Below are 10,491 nucleotides of genomic sequence, written 5' to 3'. Positions count from 1 at the left end.
GGCTGCTTTGTGGTTGGGTAGTCCGACGACAGAGATAGAAGGAGAGGCCGTCGGTGACCTCGTAGAATGCCGAGACGAGGCAATCGATGAGAGGCGACCAAGGTGTCTGGGGCTGGGACTGAGGGGAGTCCCTTGCCAGAGTAGCGTCCAGCTGCTGCTGGTGTTGCTGTGACTTTTGGACCTTCTCTAGAGCAATCTGAAAAGAACAGATACACACGTGTGAGGTATTCGCAACTGCTCCAAATTATTCTCAAGCACTGGTGACGCTAGACAGGAAGCCCGTCACCATAAATTACTCCTGTTTTCGATAGAAAAATTGTGCAAACATACACATACGCATCGAAATGGCTATTTCGTAAAAAAGCAATCCCTGTTGTTGAATCAGTGGTAGGAGACAAATGCTACACACACCGCAGTAGTGGCAAATTTTGCAGTCGATTGCAACAAACGCTGATGAAATTAAAGAAAATGTGAGCTTCGTCGAGATGTGGATCTTGCATATCCGTGGCTGTTTTCCCACGTTCACGAAACGATAACTGGAGGAAAAACAAACAAACTCAAAGGTTATGTTATTGGTGCAGATTTTTACGAGTTGATATATCAGTTATGTTAAGTAGATTTTCCTCGAATTCCACTTTAGCAACCACATCCTTGCGTAAGCATCAACGGAAAAAAGTCTGATAGAATAAGGCATTTCAGATGAACCGTTTTTCAAGTCCGATTTACGATCTGACGAAGCTACCATCAACCAAGTATGACAGCACTTGGGCCAAAAAGTGAACTTTGGTTAACAAAACAGCGCTGAGATATGTAAATACCGGAGGAGTTTAAGGCAAAATTTGCATACGCTCATACGATACAACCGCTGTACTGCGTTCCAGCAAACGATAGTGGAGTGATAGAAAGATCGCAGAGGACAGTTTACATTCCAGATAATCACGAAAAGCCATCAACAAACTGATATTCTAACAAGTTGACATTTTTGCCACAAGGGTCACTCGCCTGAAGCCAAATGTCATACACGTGACATGACTTGGGATGGAAAGGAAGGACAAAATAGAGGTGCTTCTTGCCGTATTGGAACAATAAAACACCTGAAGATAGTCCTTGACAGCAAGAGTTGTAACATACCGACATTATTGTTGTAGAGTGATAAAAACAAAACTAAAGACTGAGGCTACCTTTTGGTCACTTTTACTGCCCACAGCAAAAATGGATTTGGGTTTCATGAGAACATGCATTTCATTAAATGAAGGCCATTCCGTTTTAACGAGAGATTTAGAATGGTATTCATTTCAAAAGGTGAAAGAGTAGATCAGTGATAAGAAAAACATACGTGTCTACCCATTAGTTGCGCAGCAAGCGCTGACATCCCAACTTCTCGTAACAAAGTATTTTTTGCTAAATGATGAGGCAGGCAACCGTATCAGTGCAACCGAGTCTCGAGGCTAGTTTTTCTAAGTACAGAACTATTTACCGTTACTCCCCGAAACTGCAGTCCCTGCATATACAAGAGCTTTTTAGCAGAGTGGGCTGGTCCGAATTTCAATGAATTTTAGAGCTTAAGTTCCCATAAAAACGCAATATCTCAAAACACCACATTCACAAATCCAATTAAGGAGAGCTTGGGTAAATCTCAAGAAAACCAGCAAAATTCAAAAAGAGGAGGCTCATCGCGGAACCAGTCGAAACATTGCTGAAGCTTCGATGGGGGGCCCAATTACACGGTGAAACCATTATAATTGGTTAAAAAGCCTGAAGGACTAATGACTGCGCCCCTCAGTACTTGCAGATCAAAATGTGGGATTTAATGCTTAATAAATCAACTTTCACACGTAAATAGTGGATTCTATCAAAAGCTTTAAGATGTAGAAGGCCACCATAATGCCGGGGCTGAAGTCCTTGCACACCCATACACTAACTCCTCGGAGAAATCGCACACAAATACGTGAAAAAATAATGGGAGAATAAGAGTGAAATCATGGATCTGTCAGTCAAAACTATGTTTAATTTTCCAGCGTCTGTTGCTGAAGCATTACTACTAAGCAAATGGGACGAAATAAGGACAGAATTTATCAATTCAAATAGGAAGGTCTTAAACACAATCTGCACACGCACAGTCACACACACCGAATTCGCCTGTTCTTTGGGCTCAAATCGAGCATTCTTTGGGAATCCAAGCGTGGATACTACGTAGAGGTTAAATCTCCACTTAAAAGTGCAATGAGCGAACCTCCGATTGACCGACAACTCGAATCTAATGAATTATTCTTCCGGGTTAGTGATTGCTGAGAATAAATACCTTCTACAGGGCTTACATCTGTGATTATGTGTTGCATAAATAGGTTTTGACTAGTTCGATAATACAAGATTTTCGAATGTGAGAAGTACGGAACTTGAGCGAAGAGAATTTCCCAATAAGCTCTAGCCAAATGTTTGAGCTATGCCGGAGCAGTGAAAAAGCATCCCTCCGTCTGGCATTAAATGATAGAAAAGTATTTTTTTTTCTCTTTCCTTCCAGACGCACTGCTCGCGCTTAACGAATCGTGTCGCCAGTACAACTTCCAAACAGTTCCTCCATTACGATGCCACCGAATGCAGCAGTGGCATTTAATTAGGCTCATTTTGCGGAAAAAGACATTTCCACAAACTAGCATTCCTGCTTGCTGACCTCAGACGTATGAATTAGTGTCGTTGGTTCCGAAGTAGCCGTTATTCGGAGAGTGCTACAACTTCCCGAAATCAAAACTTACTTCCCGTTAAAATGCAACGAGAAATCCACCCATTGGGAAAAAGTGATGAGTAGACAAGGATAAAAGTGGTGACAGAAACAGTCTCCACGATTAGTTTCCGGATGTTTTCTGACGGACCTTCGATTATGTTAACACACTAAGGCTACATTTGATCGTGGAATCAACGTTTCCCGACCTAATATTTGAAAAAACTTCGATAAAATTGTCAAAATTTATCAAATAAGTCAAACACCTATCAATCATGACATGAGATAGGGTAATGTGTACTTAAATTTATTTCAGCCCGTGTATAGTGACATTTAGAGGGGTACATGTTGCCCATCGGATAAACTAAGGTCGGATCAGAAAACCCGAGAAAATGACTGTGTTTGTCCAAACGCACGGCTCATAAGAAAAGGATTTTATGCAAAGCCAGTGGTGTGGTTTCGACGACTTTTTGTTTCAAATGAAGGGTTATGCGACAGTCTACTCGACCTGACGAAGGTACCGCGTGGCCCGAAGTCCAGTACATCAACCGAGATGATAAGGAACGTGGTTTCAAACAGAGAAAGCAGCATGGGGTTCAAAGTAACTATGTGGTCTGTACATGGTCAGGGATATTCATTCTTGTTGCATGTTTAAGTTTTCAATTTTGAGAGGCGAATCAAACTTCAGGTGGACTGAGAATAGATTTTGCGTTTTATGTTACATTCATCCCACACAGTATGGGATCTTGTGCAATGTTTGATAAAAAGGTGTACCAGGTAAGACCAAATGATGTGACAGACAATTCAAAATCTGTTATTAGCCGAATATGGAAATCCCGGATCTAATTGGAATTGATACTGAGAAAAAGTGACACATTCGCCTGAAAAATATCGCTTATACCAACTGTCGAGTTCGTATACAAGTTCTGTTGTAACACTACCACAGCAAAGCAGATGGCTCGAGACATCAAAGAAACATAAGTTAATGGGGATTCGGCTGATGAAAGAGAAAAGGGTTTCCGCTCTAATGACTCGTACTGCTCAAAATGACCCTGGTGTGTGATACGTGAACCATGGTACAGATCTGTAGCAGCAGTAAGTTCGACTGCTACTAACAATGAAAACGCATCCATTGCCATCACAAACTTGGGATTACTGCTCCAGGAGACGCATTAGAATAAAACTAAAGGCAGGCCCAGGAGTAGCAAATCGCTATGACGACTGCTAAGCAACTGCCGTTGCGTGCACGGTGCCACGGAGCCCGCGCATTAAAATTTCCCATGGGAGCACAGTCAATCACTCGTCCTGCTTTCCATTTTTTTAGAAAACGGGACCCTCCACCACCATTACCAGTGCTACCGCATGTTACCAAAATAAGAAGTGCCAAAACGCAGATGCGTTCCTTGTCCGGCTTTTGGATGATATGGCACCCTTTGGACCTATTTTGCAATGGTTGGATTCTTATTTACACAAAACGGAGGAAGGCTAGCAGATTCCAGTTGTGTGGGAGAGCGCTGGTTAACTATTTTTACCCAATATGCAACAGAAGATTTTCCTAACGATCAAAAGAGGCGGAGAAATCCCCACTTTATCAAATCTAACAACAACTTGTATGGAGTATCCCCTCATACGAATTTCTACTAGCATCGTTCCAGCTTCATTCAGCCTACCAACTACACAATATAATTTTGCTAAAGGATAAAACACAACTGGGAGACCGGATAGACATGAGATTTCGCCTTAATATTGCCACTCTACCCTTTCATAATTTGAAACACGGATAACAAGCACAAGTTGAGGTAGGTTACAGCATTGCATGTCCTCATTTTCTGGGCACAAAAAATGTTCAATTAAAGCGCATTTTCTTTTCGTTAAGTGTGCAGAGAACAACGAAATCTTCGCTCAGGGCTCACTCCTCAAATGTTTTTCTCTTGGCTCAGTAAGATTGGGGAGTTTATTGAAATACCGACCCTGGAAACATTCTTCAAATATTGTGAAAGTATTGCATTAGCCTGGTATAGGAAAGTGATTGCCTTCTTTGCTATCAAAGTTTGGCTTCGCTAAATAATTAGGGTAAACTGTCTGCTTGAACGAATACAAAATTAAATTTAAGTTCACTGTTTGAAATTTGTCATTGTCTAATCCAACTCTATTGGTGTTTCAGTCCATCCTCCAGGAGTTTTCGTGCTTCAATTTGACCAATTTAGAAGGATATCTTAAGTGTACAGTATATTTTTCGGCAAAAGCATGAATATTCTATCAACCGTATGCAAAAGCGTCTTCATCTTACAATCGCATAAATGACTTCCTTGGCCTCTACGACAAGAAGAACGCCGAATTGAGATGCATCTTCTCCTATTTTGAGGTGCGTCAACAGTTTAGATCAGAAATAGCGTAAACGCAATCCGAAGCAAGTTTTGAAACGGAGGTTTGTGCAAATCTTTATGTGATGGTTGGACTCCAAGAAAAGCCCCGGTTTATGTGAGAACAAGCAGTAGGTAGTTGTTAAAAGTGCTGAAACCACGACAGCAGTAACAAGAACAGCGAATGAGATTATTCTGGAAAAAGTGAACCTAGACACCCAAAAAGAGGCTACTGTCGATTTCTGAACAGATAACACCCAAATCTATGTAGGAGCGTTGGATTCAAACCACTGCAAATGATTTACTACCTAGTCAACAGGGAGTGAGAGCGATTGTTGCCGGTTGGTTATTCGGCAACAAACATAAATTATGGAAAAAAGTTTACTAGTAGACACCAAAACGGGCTGATGTGAGTGTTAATGCTGGTTTTATGCAAATAAGGTAGAAATAACTACTCCGAAAGCCCCAAATGACGGGCATCGATAAGGACATTCTTAAATAGTTCAAAAAGAGATGAAAAACAAATGTGGTTGTGCGATATTGAGAACAGTGTGGCTTTAAAATACAAAACCGCGGATTGGTACGAGTTTTGAGCTAATTATACAGAAATCGGCGAGAGAATGGACTTCAGCAACTGAAAATACCAAGAAGCGAAGATTCAGTTCCTTAACAAAGATTAAATTAAGAAATGAAGCTTAATTTTCTGAGGAAAATAATGGAAGATACTATGACAAATGCAATAGCTAGCAATGGGTTGGGCAAATAAGTTCGTACGACCTTATAACAAGAACTGAATATATGCAGAAAGCCATTAGAAATATTTTGCTCGTCGAAAATATTTAACATTACAACATAACCTTTACCAGTGAGACATGTTTACAGCAAATTCCACTCTTGCGCAACCTTTTGTCCCTAGAAGTCAAGAAAAAAGTCGGTCCAGACACCTCCATTTCCATTCAGCTTCTATTCCTCAAGTGTCTATTCTATTGCACATGTAGTCATAGGATTGTCTAATACAGATGCCAAGAAAACGTGATAATCACTTGGGACTTGGAGAAATATCGTCAGGGAAGTAAGGATGAGGTTAAGGCGTATGGCTCTCCTATTCAAACTAAGATGCAATGTGGTATCTTTACGCGGACACGATTTGCAGTACAAGGCATTAGACCTTGCTTATGAAGTAGAATGGTGAGGGGAGGCACAAGAGAAGTGGAAAACATAGAGAAGCTACCAAAAAGCGAGAACATTACCCTTAGGCAATTAAGAATGCTATGAAAAACTGAAATGCATTATGCAACGAGAAAAGGCGGTGGCAAGATCAGTAATGAAAAAATTAGTTAAATTTGGAAAAAGGAAATTGCACTTGTATACATTCACAGAGATGTGTGCACACACATGAAATTTCATGTAAGAATCACGTCATACTGGCTAGCTTACCGACTTGCTTGAAAAGAAATACATCCATAAACCCTACTGTAAAGGGCACCGCACACCAAGACTCTATACACTTTTCGGACAGAACATGGGCTCTAGGGAACTCAAAATTTATTGGCTCCTAAAGCGCCTGAAATGTTGAAGCTCCAAGTAGCTTATTAAAAAGGTAAAGACTTCACCCCCCTCCGTCGTTTTTAAATAATCAAAGCAGAGCCATTCACTGTCAATCACCTTCTATAGGAAGTTTTCCATGAGCATTTAGAGGAGTAAAACAGAGTTGAAAGTAAGCTTAAATTACTTGAAATGCGTATGGAAGAAAGCAAAATGATTAGAGGGTCTCAAGAGCGAACAACTACAATTTCAGCCATTTGGCTTAAAAACCATCGAGGAAGCTTATCTAGAAGTGTTTAGTCAAGCGAATGGGACGGGAAGTGGGATTATGCAACTCTAAAGTGTGACATGTGGACGGCAGAGGCATGAAAGCAAAAAAACACAGGAAAGCATATGCAAACTACGACCAGAGTTGGCATCTGCATAACGGCACGTGTGAGATTTCTTGTACAACGTGGGCGATTAGTTCCAGAGAATGGGATTTTTCCTGCCAGCAAAATTGCCTCTCCGACATGGAACAAGGAAATAGTAGGGGCAGTGGATTAGCCAGCCTTACTCCAAGAGAGGAACTATGTATTCATCCGCACTATGTGTTCGACATGCAAATAGTCGGCAAGTGGGGCCTCAGAAATGATGAAATCGGATAGGTGGGTGTACTTCGGAGTCGGTATAGACGCTGCTGACAATTGGACCAATCTCTGAAACCCATTAATCGATGATGAGTTACACAGAAGCACAAATTTATACAAAACACAAATGCTATGCTGACTTTTCTCCTCTTCAATCCTTCAAGTAATGGCGCCTTTTCAACCCAATGGCGTCGACACTTAGGAGCATTGTAATTGCTTTGCCGCTCTTAAGAGTAATTGTTCAAGTGTCTGCAACAGATGTTATTTTTGTTGTGCCAAATAAACGAAATTCTTTAAGTTCACTTTGGTTTTTACCCAAAAATAAGACCGCCAGTTAGTCGCCGTTTGTCATAAACTCGTCCTTATTTCCTTCTTTCCTTGCCGAATAACTGACAGCTGTAGCTACCTTTCCTACACCAATCTATCAACCAATGAATGGCAAAAAAGTTGGAGGATGGGACAAAGTACAGGATAAGAAGAGGTTTGAGAAAAATGATAGAGAGGATAACTGCCTTCAACATTTACGTCCGTTGAGCCTGTAGAAGTCATCAATTTCCCAAAACAGTCGCGGAATCAGTGTGAAAGAGATCGGCAAATATTCGCTTGCAATGTTGTCAAAGAGAACTATGAGGCATGGATGTTTTTGATACACTGAAAAAGAGGTCTTATGTCCACAGCATTCCTTCATTAGAATCAAGTTTACGATTAGACATAATAAGCGAAGGGAAAGTTTGGTCACCGCAGCTAGTGAAATGGACGTTTACCGCTACTGAGTGAACTGACGCAAATGGCAATTGTCTGTAGTGGAGCGGATAGGAGTGGGCGAGTGAAAGGTTAAAGCAAATGATCACAGCTGCGCTGTTGTGTATGTGCACATGCGAGTAAACACAAGAAAACGACTAAACGCTCATTCTGAGCGAAAACGAAGGATTCAGGGAAAAACACAGTCGATCGCAGATGCATTTCTGACAACGGAATGTAACACTCATCTGAATCAGCAGGATCGTTTGCCTCTCAAATACAGACGGGGAAGCCAATGAATGAGGAAATTGAGCCATTCACACCACACCCCGTGCAACTCTCAAGCCGTAGCATTAAGACGAAACAGTTCAAACAACTGATGTGTTCCTAAGAGTCGTATATAATGGTGAATTTAATAGGCTTTAGAATACTTGTAATGCCTTACACCCATAAGAACCGGTACAAGAAGTCGCCTTTTCTCATGATGAGATGGGAGTTGAGAAAAACGCATGAATGGACGCCTTTCATAACATTCCATGTCCAAATTCCTTAAGATATTGGCGTATTCGCAACAATACACGCAAGTTTAGTTATCCCAACTAGGTATGAGATGAAGTTTATTTTGCGGACAGGGTTGAAGAAGCTGAGCTGATAATGATATTTTACGAGGATTTGAGCACTTAAAACTCGAATAAACAATTCCACACAGGAAGGATAGCAAAAAATAATAGGGAGTGCAGTGGTATATGAAAAGGATGAAATTAATTATTGCTTTAACTCAAAAACGATTGTTGACAAACTAGATTAAAATACATGATTCTCGTGTAGTCACTCTTTTAAGCACTTAGATAGTAATATTTTCTTTCGAAAACAATTATTGAAAAGTTGTCGATTCGAAAATGATAGCTTACCTCAAGCGGCGTTATACCCGTGTCTGAACGTATACAGACATCTCCACCATAAGCAATAAGTAACTCCAGCTGACCAATTTGTTCATATTGACAGGCCACATGAACGGGAGATGTTCCTTTCATTGGGTGAATATAGTTTGGGTTCGCACCCTGTAATAGAATTATCGTCACAATTAATTTACACCAAACTTGATAGAACGAAAAAACAAAGCCGCCAAATTGCACAGAAAAGGTAACGGTAACATATCTTCAACAAAAACGTATTTGAGCACTAAAATTATGGTTGAATGACTCACTAAGGCTAGGAGGTATAGACTAGTCTCCAAAACAGCGGTGCGAACACTGGCATGCAACTGCTGATTAAGATCATCAGGATGAATGACGCTAGGAAGTTTGAAGAACCCGTGGAACAAATATTTCTTCCGAATAAAATCCGCTTTTACTGGATGCAAAGGTGAGTCGGGTTGGGGTTTTTATCAGCCACCGTTGAATTTTTCGAAGACTCATTCCGTTTATTTAAGAGCGGCTCTAACAAAACATGTTCCCAAAACCTGTTTGCCCCAGCAAGAGCCAAGTATTGTACCATAAATAGTTGGGAAGGTCGCCATAAAGACTTGTATAAATGCTTAGTCTACAATGGAATATGTCAAAAATCACGAATCGCACATGGCTGACATGTCGTCCCAACTGTCTATGTATTGCGTTGCACTCGTCACATATAAAAACTCCGCGATTTATGGAAGCCCACTGAGGATTTTTCGCATCACAATCAGCACAAACAGCGGTGGCGGAATCCATCCACTCCGACACCGCAAGACGGGCTAACGCCAAAACAAACCGATGACTGCGGGTGGCTAGAAAGCGTTGTAAACAAACTCAGCAAGCCACCTTTTTTTCGAAGAAGAGTATTTATGCTATTCTCCCCCATTAAATTAGTTATTTAATTTCAACACAAGCTAAAAAAGAGTAGTGGCTAATTATTAACTTCACTGATATTTTATGTAGAAATTCCCCCTATTATTTCTAGCTGTTCAACTGTTGTTGCTTGCTCTTTGCCTCGTGTTGTGAATAATAAGCTTGTAATTACTTCATGCCTTAGCCACATTTCAAACATCACACTAATCTACGGATAGATTGCACTTGACCATTTTGAAATCATTTGATGTGCACATTGATCGAAGATTTTTCTCGGCTAAGACGCTCGGGAACTCTTGTATCAATCGGCATGTCAGAGATTAGGAAAAGAACTTGTATTGGGTAAAATTCTTTAAAGAAATCTGCACACTGGTTTTCCTCTTTCCAGGCCAATGGAAGGTACCTTTGTTTTATGATCATTTAAAATTTTCTATAAATGGCGTCTCGTTCTTACTTACGATGAAGGCTTTTAGCCTGAATTATAAGCGAACCTTGTATGGGTTACTCTGGTACTTTTGTTCCCTTATTCCACCACCATTTTCGGACTCTCCGATTGAGAAGACTGAGTAGAAGGGGACATCTTATATTTAGACAGTAGGAAGAAGGTTTACAGGACACCATAGTTTAATGGGGATCAAAGTTTGTTTTTTTTTAATAGTGGCGGCTAC

The sequence above is a fragment of the Echinococcus granulosus genome, assembly GCF_000524195.1.
Source record: "Echinococcus granulosus chromosome Unknown EG_S00026, whole genome shotgun sequence".
Taxonomy (NCBI): domain Eukaryota; kingdom Metazoa; phylum Platyhelminthes; class Cestoda; order Cyclophyllidea; family Taeniidae; genus Echinococcus; species Echinococcus granulosus.
Note: the sequence above shows the minus strand (reverse complement) of the source record.